Here is a 15,187-nt window from a genome sequence, read left to right on the forward strand (position 1 = left end):
TCTTCGTGCTTAGCATCCTTACTTGCGCTACGCTTTGTGTCTCTATCACTCTTCCATAAGTGCAACAATAACAGTTCCGTTTCGTTTGCTACGATTGGCAAGTTAGCTACGCGGCCAACTGCCATAATGATAACAACATATTATGGCGGCTGATGATGCAGTGGCGGATTTTACCCTAAGGCCAAGTAGGCCCGGGCCTAGGGCGACAAGTTTTTTGGGGGCGGCAAATTGTGGCAAAAAATTCGCTGATGATAATAGGAAATAACTAAAAATGTAGTCAATATGATGGGTACTGAGAAAGGGGCGGCTACAGGGCCTGGAGCCTAGGGCGGCAAAGACCAATCCGCCAATAATGGCAGTTGATGTGAATGGAACGGTCTGTGCCTTTACTGGGGCCCTGTTCACTGTGATTCATCGACTAAATGTAATTACACACCCGCAATCCAGGCTGCATTTGCCACAGTTCTCAATTATTCAGAGGCAGAACTCTGTCATTTAGTTTCATTTCAGGCATGAAACGCTTTGTGATTTGAACTTTGAAGAGGTGTAATTTAAATTAGTTTGTTTGAAAAAATTTATATGACAGATAATTATTTTTTTCTAAATATTGGTGCCGTTGGATTGAACCTAAGTAATAAGATAACAATTAAGAACAAAATTTGCTGTAATTTATCAAGTCAAGTGGGTTTATTCGGATTGGGACGCGCGTTATTTAGGATAGAAAAAAAATAGTTTATTCGTGGCAAAGAATTAAAAGATAAATAATGAGGAGCCACAAAACAAACTTACACATAACACCCTCGTGCTAATATTGATACCCGAGCAAGCGATAGATCCCAAAATTGAACCACGAGCGTAGCGAGTACGTCGAAAAGTGGAATCTAGAGCGTTGCGAGTGTTCAAGGCACGAGGGTTAAACCAACGCGAGGAAAACACTAACAACACTTATCATTCTTAATTATCACTTAAAAGTTCATTCTATCAGCCAACATGAGCAAACAACTCAACATCATCAAATGACTTTGCCACTTTTATGGACAAAATGCACTTTTCTCAACAATTTTTAAACAATAAAGAGATTACGAGCTGGTGTGGTGAAAACAAATTAATGCACCTCTAGGGCCACTTGCACTATCCCTCTAACCCGGGGTTAACCGGTTAAATCTGGAGTTACCATGGTTGCCAATACAATTTGACACTGGGTTAACGGTTTAACCGGTTAACCCCGGCTAGTGGGATGGTGCAAGTGGCGCTTATAGTGCTTAGTCCTTTAACTTTAAATTGATGCAAAGTCTATTATTATTCTAGTGCCTCTAAAAACAAGTCATAATTGTCAGGTCTTGCAATTTGACATGAAACCTACTCAAAGTTGACAAAGCAATCAAATCGATCGGGGGCAGCACGCGAAACTCAATGTTTAATGTCTCCATACATAACAAATTGCCAAATCGGTCTGTCCTTCGATTATATTTACGTGACATTGGACAGACCAATAATATCTACACGGTTTGAAACTAATGCCGAGGATATTAGGCTCAAAATGGTACATTTTTTAGCTACTTACACGTTTCGTGACGCTAATGGGGAACGGTCAATGCCAAACGGACATGTCATAGGTTATGCCATAGTTTATTGATACGGTCATTGTAAGTTAAGCGTTTTGACATGATAGTCAAATTGCTTGAATAATTCAAGCATTTGTAGAACTACCTATATTTCGTTTTTTTAGCATTAAAAACAAGGTAAACAATCGTGATGTGTCTTTAAATTGAAAAACACATTTTAAAAATAAGTTAGGTACGGCAAATATGTAACAATTATGGATGTAGGTAATACGATCATTTATATTCTTCTGCTTTCATAAGTAATAGTTACTGATTTTTAAAAAGCGTTTTTTAATTATAAGACATGTCAAGATCGCTTACCTTCTTTCAAGTTCTTTCTAATGCTAAAAAAAGCGAACTATAAGGGCAGTCTTAGCCCATGTAGGTACAATTTTTAAGTAATTCATGACCTATTTTATTTTGTACCTTGCCACAGTGACAATAGTATGAGATCTCTAGCGACTTTCATTGTGATTGTCACAGTGACAAGGTACAGTCACCTGCAGTAATATGTTACTCTGCGGAGGCCGCAAAAATATGTGACACGCTGTTATGGCTGTACAAATAAGATCGTGTAACATATTATTGCAGGTGAATGTGTCATAAATTAATACTTTCGACTGTACCTATCGAAATGATCAGCAACGACAAAAAATGATTATATTAATATAGTACCTATTACATACATAAAAATATGTAGCTACTTGTTTGTTACTATTGTAAAGATTTCACAGTGAAACGAAAATCCATTCCCAATACGACAATAAAAACGCCTGCCAAAACAATGATAGCAAAAGCACAGCAAAATATAAACTTTCCGTTGCATTCGTAATTTATCGCAGGAGCGGAAAGGAAGTAGGTAGGTACTTATATAAAAACCGGCCAAGTGCGGGTCGGACTCGCGTTTCTAGGGTTCCGTACATAAGTCCGACTCACGCTTGACTGCACATTTCTAATAGGTTTTCCTGTCACCTGTAGGTAGAGAACTATTTTGTGTATTTTTTTCAAAATTTTAGACCCAGTAGTTTCGGAGATAAAGGGGGAATGGTAATTTTTTGGCAATTTTCTTAAATAACTTCAAACGTATGTATTTTAAAATTATAAAAAGATCCATCTTTGGGTCACTAATTTACATAATATGTGTACCAAATTTCAACTTAATTGGTCCAGTAGTTTCCGAGAAAATAGGCTGTGACAGACGGACAGACAGAGAGACGCACGAGTGATCCTATAAGGGTTCCGTTGCTTCCTTTTGAAATACGGAACCCTAAAAATTGCGGAGTTATAACCAGTCCAATAATGCTAAAGCCGGTAGGAGACACGCATCACGAGCACGGTATTCCTAATTTGTGCAGTCTAGGGTTCCGCAATACATGGTTTACACCATAGTCTAATAAAACATGGTCTTCTCTTCCCAGAGTGACATAAGCCTACGTCACAATAACATTGCCACTTTATATAGCGCTATCGCATATTATCATATAGCGCTGTCGCATGATGACGTAGGCTTGTGTCAGTCACGTGACCACAAAAAGACGGGAAGAGAGTACCAGGCGGAGTATATTATTATACCATGGTTTACACCATTGCAATTGTCGCCTCAAGGCTTTAGAATTGAAAGCATAGCCAAGCTAGTGGTATATGAGTACGTACCTTTTGGCAAATATATTTTTATGTATATAGGTGTACCTACTTATTTATTACTACTTGATAACCTTATTGTACACGAATGTACGGGAAGAATGGCGCGGGATTGTGAAGCTTGCAACCGGTTCTGGTATGACGACCACGACCACTCCGATAAGAGTGTGACGACAAAGAAGAAGATGAAAGCATTTAATTCATTATCATCATCATCTCAGCCATAAGACGTCCACTGCTGAACATAGCCTCCCCCTTGGACCTCCATTCGTACCGGTTGGAAGCGACCCAACCATCTAATCTAATTCTCAATGAAATCTGTGACGTCAAGGTAAGAATTTAGGGATATTTAGAGCTAATAAAAAGTATTTGCTCCCCATATAACCATTCCAGTCGCAGAATCATCAAAGTGGTAACTAAATGTCAGATGTGTCGTAACAGAGTCCACACAATGTGTCTAGAATTGTTTCGAAACAAAGTGTCGTCGCCGTGTGTACACTTTTCCGTAACAAGGTGTCGACACATTTGTGTGCACTTTGCGTGCGGTTTGCGACTAAATCTGACAGCAAATTTGTGACAGCAAATGTCAATATAAAATACCTCTTGAAAACCAAGGTTTGCCAAACTACTATTAGTGTCTCGTGTGCTCGTAAGTAATTCTAGTAAGTCATCATGGGCGATGCGAATGATAAAAATCGACCAAAACCATATAAACACCCAACACCCGTCAACCTTTTACAGAAAAGTTTTTAAAGAAATGCAATAAGCTACTTAGGTCAGCCAACGAATGCTCAAAAAAGTTGTAGAGGGAAATGCTCGGAACACAATTTTTGACTCTGTAACTTGGTTTGGACAAGTTAGGAGGTGAACATATCAAAAGTCCCCGGCCGTAGCCCTTGAGCGGGGGGAAGAGAGGGGGCTTTGAATGTCCCATTTTCCGGTTTTTCGATTATATCTCGGAAACTATGCATCTTAGCGACATGGCCACTCATACAAAATGAAAGTTAATTTAATTTGTTACAAGTTTATTCAGTCAATTTTTTCGATATGTTGAATAGTTTTTGAGATATCCGCTCTTGAAAGTTTATTTAGGGCTCTCAATTTTATCTTGATATATCTACATCAGTGAAGGTGCTGGGCCGTGTTATGGTATCGTTTTCGTATAAATCTGGGTTGCTGAATCCATTTAAGGTATCACATTGAAACCATTCCACAAAATTAAAAAAATCTTTTTAGGGTTCCGTACCTCAAAAGCAAAAAACGGAATCCTTATAGGATCACTCGTGCGTCTGTATGTCTGTCTGTCTGAATACACAAAATAGTTCTTTACCTATAGATGACAGGAAAACCTATTAGAAATGTGCAGTTAAGCGCGAGTCGGACTTAATGTACGGAACCCTTAATACGCGAGTCCGACTCGCACTTGGTCGGTTTTTTTTAAACTCCTCTTGACGCTTAACCGCTGAACCGATTTCGTTGAAATTTGGTATAGAAATAGTTTGCGTCCCGGAACAGGACATAGGATAGATCTTATAACCAAAATCATCTTTTGAAGGTGTGAAAAGTGGCGTGGAAATTTGTACGGGAAATCAATAACCGCTGAACCGATTTATATTAAATTTGGGATGGTCTACATCTTTGATTTAGTTAAAAATGATAAAAAAACAACTTCAAACCTAAACTTAAACAGTATTAACTTCAAGAAGTCAATTCTGAATTCCCCCCTACACCTCATTTCACACCTTTGAAGGATGATTTTTGAGATAACTTATTATGTCCTGTCTCGGGACTCAAAATATATGTGTACTAAATTTAAATTAAAACTGTTCAGTAGTTTAAGCGTGAAGAGGAGTTTAAAAGAAAGTAAGTTTATATGTTTTTACTTTGGAATGGTGTCAATGTGATACCATAACTAAATTTGGTACTGCGAATTTATACGAAAACGATACCAAACATGGCCTCGTAGCTTTACTGTTGTAGAAGTCAAAATAAAATTGAGAGCCCTAAATTCTTATTACTTGACCAAACTTGTGTAGAAGGAAAAGGAAAAATAAAAGTCTTCGGCAGGAATATAAGACACAAATATAATTTTTTTTTGCGTTACTATTTCAATTATCAAATATAAACATACCTTGATTATTATTCTAGTGAGATCCTCACAGATAAACAAAAACATTTACTTAAAAAATTACAAGGTCGAAATGTTCCGGAACTTGTGAGAGTAATACGTGAAAAATAAAAACTTTTATGACAAAAAAATCTGGACACAATTTAAGAAGCATCCAATTGCGTCGAGGAATCATCTGTATTTTTGCTTGTTTCATTACCTCCTCGCTTCTTTTTTTGTCCTTTGTATTCTGTAGCAATTTGTTAGATCTGAAAATAAAGATAACTTGCGTCGTCACGGATGTCGATTTATAGGTTTTAGGGAGTGCAGAATTCGAAAACGATGATCATTTTATAATCCAAGATGGCCGCTACGTATTTTGTCATAAAAGTCGTCATGAATATCGTTTCATAGGTTTTAGGAAGTGCCGATTTCGAAAATGATGACCAGTTTGGAATTCAAGATGTGTGCAGTGCACTTTGTCATAAAAGTCGTCATGGATATCGTTTTATAGGTTTTAGGGAGTGCAGAATTCGAAAATGATGATCATTTTGGATTCCAAGATGTCTGCCGTGCACTTTGTCATATAAGCTGTCATAGATGTTGATTTATAGGTGTTAGGAGGAGCAGATTTCGAAAATGATGACCATGACCAACAAAACGACATCCATGTCGACTTTTAACATAGTGCATGGCCGCCATCTTCGATTCCAAAATAGTTATTATTTTCGAAATCTGCGCTCCCTAAAACCTATAAAACGACAGCCATGACGACTTTAATGACATACTGCATGGCCGCCATTTTGGATTCCAAAATGGTCATCATTTTCGAAATCAGGGCCCCCTAAAACCTATAAAACGACACCCATGACAACTTTTATGACATAGTGCGTGGCCGCCATTTTGGATTCCAAAATGGCCATCATTTTCGAAATCTGCGTCCCCTAAAACCTACAAAACGACATCCATGACGACGTTTATGACATAGTGCATGGCCGCCATCTTGGAATCCAAAATGGTCATCGTTTTCGAAATCTGCGCCCCCTAAAACCTATAAAACGACATCCATGACGACTTTTATGACATACTGCATGGCCGCCATTTTGGATTCCAAAATGGTCATCATTTTCGAAATCAGGGCCCCCTAAAACCTATAAAACGACACCCATGACAACTTTTATGACATAGTGCGTGGCCGCCATTTTGGATTCCAAAATGGCCATCATTTTCGAAATCTGCGTCCCCTAAAACCTACAAAACGACATCCATGACGACGTTTATGACATAGTGCATGGCCGCCATCTTGGAATCCAAAATGGTCATCATTTTCTAAATCTGCGCCCCCCAAAACCTATAAAACGACACCCATGACAACTTTTATGACAGTGCATGGCCGCCATTTTGGATTTCAAAATGGTCATCATTTTCTAAATCGGGGCCCCCTAAAACCTATAAAACGACATCCATGACGACTTTTATGACATAGTGCATGGCCGCCATTTTGGAATCGAAAATGGTTATCGTTTTCGAAATCTGAGCCCCCCAAAACCTATAAAACGACACCCATGACAACTTTCATGACATAGTGCATGGCCGCCATTCTGGATTCCAAAATGGTCATCATTTTCGAAAGCGGGGCCCCCTAAAACGTATAAAACGACATCCATGACGACTTTTATGACAAAGTGTTTGGCTACCATCTGCATGCAAGACATTTTTATTATTTTTACGTACAAAAATGGCCCCCTGTCAACTTCCAACCGAGATTTAATCGATAATTTATTCGATTAATGTTCAGATTAATTCAATTTCAATCTATGTTAGGTCGACTAAACTAATCGTAATTAAAATTTGAGGATTAACTTTTTTTATTCCATTAATTAGTCGAATAAACAGTTAATCTATTAAGTCCCATCTCTGACCACGTCATTTTTACACTTTGAGAATATCTGAAAACAAATAAACACAAGGAGCCATTTTGCAAATCCAGTAACTTTGTTATTACTTTTGACAGCGCGTGTCATGTGTCTACACAGAGTCGACACAAAGTCGAAACATTTGCGACTACTTTGTGACTGCAATATTTCTCAGCCTTAAACTATATTTATACATCATAATTAACAAGTTTCGTAGTATGTAAAGCGTTATTTCTGTTATTTAAGTATAGTATACTCATCGAAGTACTTAAAATGCATCAAATAATATATTTATGAACACAAGCACTGAGAAGTAAACAATTTCATTTCCGGCTAAACTAAAACAATGTGGTGGCGCGTTGATTATATTACACTTAGTTTATCAAATCACTCGAGCAGTTTAATTCCCCATAATAATTTAAGTCCTATTGTAATATAAATGCAAACAATATATAATTACGTCTTGTAATCCGTTTTAGAGATGGCGTATTAATGTCACTTATTTTTATTTAACTATTTTTCCATCTGACAGTTTCCATTTGACAGGAACAAAATGAACGAATGAACGAATGATTTTGGCATAAAGTAGTCGCAAACCCGAAACAATGTGTGCACACGGCGACCACACTTTATGTCACTTTGTGTCATGTGTCGACCCTTCCCCATTTCTGGTAACTGTGTCGACACGGCGACGACTCTGCGACTGGAATTGTGACCGAAACAGACGGTGTCGACACAAGATGTGTCTACACCGCGTCGTAACGGCGACTGGAAATGGTTGTATGGGTCATTTGCTGACTTTTAGAGGTTATAGCGGCCCGATTCATAAAATGTTTCTAACAAATCACAGCGGTACGATTCCAATCTGTCAGTGTCATGCGTCAAGCGGCGTTCTTTGGTTGAAGAAATGGTAAAAAAAATCTTCGGTAATTATAACTTTTGCCTACTGAACTTCAACAGGCTAATACTGCTCCCGCTTAGCCATTAATTTTTCCTCATTCCCTACCTTCAATAGCTTAATAAACATTCCCAGGCCTGCCTGGAGGGTAATAAAGGATTAGCACGACATTCGGGTTCGGAAGCCAAGAATATAGGTTAATTGTATTCTATAAAATGCACTAGGAATCAAATTAGACTGCTAGAACGCAGCCACCGAATTAATAATCAAATTTGCAATGGAAACGTCGTTATTGCATTTCATCGAGAGATTGTCCATTGTAGTTACCTTTCGATTTTGGGAAGTTTTCGGTGTATTCCCATTTGTCCCCGGCCCACGTGACCGCCGTACATGAGGCGGGGACAGACGGGAAAGATTCATATGAAATATTCACCTATTCCCGTTTGTGCCCGGCGGGGACCAATGGGAATATACTAAGTTTTTAAGAGAAACTTTAGAAGCACAACACAAATTTTGGAATGCCTTTATTTTAATTTTTAGAGCACCGTACAAAACTTTGTTCACGGTGCTCTTATGGGGTCACGTTGGTCTTGCAAATTGGTTAAATGCGTTTTTTTCATAATTTTTCATCATTTGTGTAAACAACAGATAATCCGTCATCCAAATTTGGAATCTATAAATTACCAGTACAATGCAATGTCAAAACTGATTTATGAGAGAAAAAATCGTGGAAGCGACCGCGGCCGCTATTGATTAGCGATCGTGATGTCGCAGCAAATCGGCGGGGACACGCGATCTCGCTGCTCGGCTTTGCTTCTCCTACGATGTGCTTTTATTGAGTTTCATTAGTTTGTCTTCATGTAGGTACCTAATTATTAATAATCAAATCAATAATGTAGGTACATTAAAACTACACAACTCCACTAAAATATAACTGACTTCACAACAGTAGTTTATGTGACTTATATCCCACCAAAAACATAAATGTAAAAAAGGAGAGCCAAGTTCAATACAAAAATTATGCTTGGCTGTGGGGCTCGACTTGGCCAGTTTTCATTATATCAATCATTTTATATATATTGTAATTCTGATAAAACCTGGCCAAGCCAAATCTAACCTACTTTAAGATCTCACATTTTTTTAAATAACAGCAATTGTTATAGGTATCCAATAAAGCAAAGAAATAGAGTTTAATACTTGTTTATAATGTTATTTTGTTCCTATAAATACATATTTGGATTTTGCATAGAACTTGGCAGTGGCACTCATTTAGATCTCCATTCTTTTGCGGCGAGCCCCACAGCCAAGCATAATTTTTGTATTGAACTTGGCTCTCATTTTTTACATTTATGTTTTTGGTGGGATATCAACACTTTTTGTAAAGAAAACTAGGCAGGTATTGAGATTTAATGTTTTTTCTTGTGTTTCCGCTGTATGGTTTTTACTTCTGTTCTTTGTATAATTATGTGGTGCCGCGCGCCGCCGACGACACACCGTTGGCCGGTTGTTTAGAGCGTATTACAAGTTTTTTGTATGGGGACACCACTTATTTTATTACTAAACTTTATTTTAATATAGCAAATATAATAATACATATATTGGGGTAGTTTCAAATATCTGCTTGTAACGGTTCCAACGCTACAATAAAAAATTCTTTTTTTGTATTCCCCCCCCCCCCTATTTTTTAACTTTTTTTATTTTTAGATTTTTTCCTACGCTTACACACAATAACCGAGCTGGATTCCAAATTTCATCCTTCTAGGTCATCTGGAAGTAGGTTAGGTTTAGGTACTTATATGTCAGTCCCAATAAAAAATGGGTTTTTTTGTATGGGGACCCCCCCTATTTTTAAACTTTATTTTATTTTTAGATTTTTTCCTACGGTTACACACAATAACCGAGCTGGATTCCAAATTTCATCCTTCTAGGTCATCTGGAAGTAGGTTAGGTTTAGGTACTTATATGTCAGTCCCAATAAAAAGTGTTTTTTTTGTATGGGGACCCCCCCTATTTTTTAACTTTATTTTATTTTTAGATTTTTTCCTACGGTTACACACAATAACCAAGCTGGATTCCAAATTTCATCCTTCTAGGTCATCTGGAAGTAGGTTAGGTTTAGGTACTATAAGTCATAAGTCAGTCTTAAAATTTACGACATTTTTACCTTCATACCTTTATAACCGTTTGAGCTAGCTTCATGAAATTTGGGCTTCTAGATATCCTTATGGATATAATTAAACACACGTAGTTTTATGTGTTTACGTCAAAGATGTTTTGAGTTATAGAAGGGTCAAAAGTGGCACCAAGTGGTTCGTGTAATATTACACTCGGCGCTGGCTAGCCAGTTCCTTTGCTTGAACTTGGCTTGACACGCTGCCGCGTGTCTAGATAATGAAAAGTCGTTTCCGTTGCCGGACACCAGACCGTCTCCAGCATCTCCTGCCGGCGTATAATGGATAGTTTTATCCACGTGATAAAATAATAACTGTCACTTTTTAACACCGCGGTATAAAAAGTGACGGGCAACGTTTTATCACGCTGTCACGTAGACATGATTATTTCTCGTATTAGCAAAGTCGCCATCAGTATATAGGTATATCGGACTAGCCAAGGTGCTCACAAATATCTGAACACGCCTCTATATATTTATATAGTAGCAATTGCAGATTTGTATGAATAGCTCTGAATGGTATAAGCTAAGATATGAGCGCTGTATCATGACATAATTGAAATATAATAAAGTAGCCATAATGAATCATGCTGCAGTTTTGCGATAAGCACGAAGCCCTTGAATGTAAAGCAGTGTTTTATGACCCGTAAAATGTGCAGGAGGTCAAGCACCACTAATGAGAGGAAACGACATTGTATTCAATGTGAAAATGTGAAGGTTGAAGCTAACGACGGTGATAAAATGAGTACCTACCATCTATATCTATCTATCTATCTAATTCCTTTAAACGAGAAATTCTTGTTTATTTATATACTTTTTTTTTTGGGAATTGGGGAACATCAGCTCTTACGATTTAGATAAAATTTGCTATATTTATTTGGTTTTCGGGGGCAAAAATTCGATCTAGCTATTTCATATCTCTAGGAAAATGCGTATTTTTTAGTTTTTAAATGTTTTCCGAGCAAATCTCGGTCTCCCAGATATTAAGTTACATAACTAGAGACTGATGACCAAGCGCATTGTTGAGTTTTGCGAGTTCGAATAACTTAGAACCTATGTATTTTAAAATTATAAGAAAAACATGTCCATCTTTGGGTCACTAATTTACATATGTGTGCCAAATTTCAACTTAATTGGTCCAATAGTTTCCGAGAAAATAGCCTGTGACAGACGGACAGACAGACAGACGCATGAGTGATCCTATAAGGGTTCTGTTTTTTTCCTTTTGAGTTACGGAACCTTAAAAACGGCAAAAGTATCACGTTTGTTGTATGGGAGCCCCACTTAAATATTTATTATATTCTTGGTATTTGCTGTTATAGCGGCAACAGAAATACTTTATCTGTGAAAATTTCAACTGCCTAGTTAAAGTTATCACGGTTCATGAGATACAGCCAGGTGACAGACAGACAGACGGACAGCGGAGTCTTAGGGCCAGTTGCACCAACCACATTTGACAGACTGATCAACGTCAGCCGGCGCGCCCCGGCGGTATGTTATGAAAGTTTCCATACAATAAAATTTTGCGAACTCTTTAACGATACGAACAGTTTGGTGCAACCAACCCTTAGTAATAGGGTCCCGTATTTACCCTTTGGGTACGGAACCCTAATAAATGTCATTAAAGATGTGCCGTTATCTAAAGGGGCCCACTGATTAACAGTCCGTCGGACGGTATCGGCCTGTCAGTTGTTCGAAACTGTCAAAATTTTGTTCTAACTGACAGGCCGATAAATACCCAAGTAGCACAGATTAGCTGTATAGCAGCCGCATAATGAAGTACGAATACGCTTGAAGCTGGAATAAAAAAGCTGCATAAGAGCTGTATAAGCCTCTTTTCAGCTATTATAACTCTTAAATGGGCACAAATTATGCAGCCTTAAGTTCACATAGCTGTTTAAGAGCATTGTAGCAGCAATTTAATGGAATTATAAGGGGTAACAGGAGTTATAAGAGGTGTATATTGACTGGGTAAGAGACCACCAGTTACCCTTTATTCAGTTAATATGTCACATGTGCGCCCTAATACCGGGAAAGATTGACGTTGGGCTGAATAAAAGATAATAATTAACATACTTTTACACCTCTGCCTTAAAAAATATATTTATATTGAAGCAAAAACCTTTAGCGCAACAACACCATAAGTCATTTTGTTAAAGTGTTTAGTTACATGTTAGTACATGATCTTTTATATATTAATGTGAGAAAGATGTTTGGGAATGCAAGTTTATTGACATTATATATATACATTATCTAAGAAAATTTCAATGCGCCACGAGAATAATCAGGATTTATTTAAATTAATGATATAAATAAGCTATTGTGTAAAAACTATTTTAGTGGTTTGGACGGAATTATGAGATAAAAAGTTAATAATACGTTATAGGAAGTGCTAAACTAGTGATTTAGGTTAAGAACTCATGCACAAAACGTTATTGTTGCCCTTAAAAGTTGGAAAAGTAATTTAAATTTTGTAGGTTATATACAATAAAATGGCGGTCAATGTTAAAAAGCAACGTGAACCGTTAAAATTCTAATATGCAGCATACGACTGTTATATATCTGATTAAGATACTTAAGTGAACCAACATAAAGTCCAAGTCGTTCTTTCGATACACTAGTGAACCTCTAAACAGTTATAAGGTATCTTGTGAACGTTTAAATAGCCGCTATACACACAGTCTCAATGGTAGTATAATAGGCTGCTTAGCGGTAAACATGTTCAGCGCTAAGCCGTATTATGCGCCACATGTGTTCGATTATACGTCTATTGGTTTCATAACAGTTCACTCGTTCTCCCTTATAATAAGTCAGCAAAATAAAAGCTGCTTTAGCGGTAAACATCTTCAGTGATAAGCAGTATTATGCGCCACATGTGTTTCATTTATAGGTCTATTGGCTTCATATTAGTTCACTCGTGCTCCCTTAAAAGTCAGCGTAATAAAAGCTGCTTAGCGGTAAACATGTTCAGCGATAAGCTGTATTATGCGCCACGTATGTTCCATTATACGTCTATTGGCTTCATAATAGTTCATTCGTGCTTCCTTAAAAAGTCAGCGTAATAAAAGCTGCTTAGCGGTAAACACCTTCAGCGATAAGCTGTATTATGCGCCACAGGTGTTCCATTATGCGTCTATTGGCTTCATATTAGTTCACTCGTGGTCCCTTAAAAGTCAGCGTAATAAAAGCTGCTTAGCGGTAAACATGTTAAGCGAAAAGCTGTATAATGTGCCACATGTTTTCCATTATACGTCTATTAGCTTCATAATACTTCACTTGTGCTCCCTTAATAAGTCAACGTAATAAAAGTCCACAATTACCTCCTTATACAGCACATGGCGTAATTTTATCCACTAAACAGACCTTATAACGGTTAAAGCATTTGATAACCCTTAAAGCTGTATAGGTTCGTAGCAAATATACCATTATATCACTCTTTGCGTATTAATGGTAGTTTTCAGAGCCGTAATGCAGCTTTTAATCAGCCCTAAGCTATATAAATATCACTGAAATCTATTATACAGCTGTAGGACCACGAGTGTGCTGTTATAAGTGTCTTAATACGCACAGAGCGTTAGATAGAACTAAAAGTGAGTTGTTATAGAGCTATCTGTGCTACTTGGGTAGGCTTCTGCCCTCCGTCCGATTTCCTATTTGTGGCAATTTTTATTTTGTTAGTGTGGGTCAAATCATGGAACCAAAACTAAAAATACAGGTTTCTGTAAATCTGCAGTACCTAACCAAACAGAAAAATTTTAGATTCGGACTATGCTAAGTTTTCTTGTCAAGTGCTTCGTCAAGTATGGCGAGTTACGTATGCCTTCTTACTGCCAAGTTTATGCAAAGTTAGCGTTGTCAGATCGACTACCAGAACCAAGAAAAAAAAACTACTCACCACACATTGTTGCGACTCCCACGCGAAAAGTAACAGTCACCATTTTAAATGACGAATAAAATTTCAGCCAATCAGGCTATATGGTAAATTCCAGTCTGTCTTTACACTGTGATTTTAATGTCACTTTAGGTAATAATTTATTTTAATGTCACTTTAGGTAATAATTTATTTTAATGTCACTTTAGGTAATAATTTATTTTAATGTCACTTTAGGTAATAATTTATTTCATTGGCCGTATTAATCTTTCATAGATGTGTGTGTGTGCGTGGTCAAAAATCGTGAGTTGTACAGCACAAAAAATCGTTCTCGATGAAAATGGTCAAAATCCTTATCATGCATAGACAAGAGGTTAAAAATTATTTTAAACAGGATATATAATGTGATATTGGGGACAAATTTAGTGCAGTAGTTTAAAACAGTGGGTTTACGCAATTAATTTTGATGACTTAGTCGTTTGATGATCAAGTAAATAAATAAATTTTACTTCTTGCGTAAATGTTTAATAACTGAATACTATTATTTATAAAAATATGTAGCACTCAAGAAAAAAATGCAAGCTTTAAAACACAGCTTTTATAATTTAAATATATGGGGAAAAGTAGGTAAATAATATTTTTTATTACAAATAAATTTGGATACTGCGACTTATTTTAAAATCACATCATACCAAATTCTGATTGTGATTTCTTTATTTGACGAGTGAATTAAGATTTATTTTTATTTTTTTATTTTTTTAAGTGATTGTCAAGGTAAGTAATGTCATGACTCATGAATAATAATGAATACATTTAGTACACCTTAAAAACATCCCCTAACCCACAGAGGCTAAAGTGCCGGCTACGAATGTAGTCGTAGGTGCTACGCGTCGCGGTGCTACGGTGCTACGGGGGCGGGCGGCTACGGGCGCGCGACAGCCTGCACTGACGACAAGTATGAATATGGTGTGCGTTGTCGT

At 37.2% G+C, this 15,187-nt stretch overlaps 1 protein-coding gene across 2 annotated transcripts in view; it reads right to left on the reverse strand.

Moving 5' to 3' along the window:
- Window positions 1-15,187, reverse strand: part of LOC134672589 (cyclin-dependent kinase-like 1) — a 49,915-nt gene that overhangs the window by 24,540 nt on the left and 10,188 nt on the right. Inside the window, exon 1 of one of the 2 annotated variants that reach the window (XM_063530538.1) lies at window positions 14,232-14,347. The exons of the other annotated variant lie outside the window; for it this stretch is intronic. The gene's annotated coding sequence lies outside the window, so the exon portion shown is untranslated. Of the gene's footprint in view, window positions 1-14,231; window positions 14,348-15,187 lie in introns of those variants that run through there. 2 annotated transcript variants of the gene reach the window in all.

The sequence above is a fragment of the Cydia fagiglandana genome, chromosome 17 (genome assembly GCF_963556715.1).
Source record: "Cydia fagiglandana chromosome 17, ilCydFagi1.1, whole genome shotgun sequence".
NCBI lineage: Eukaryota > Metazoa > Arthropoda > Insecta > Lepidoptera > Tortricidae > Cydia > Cydia fagiglandana.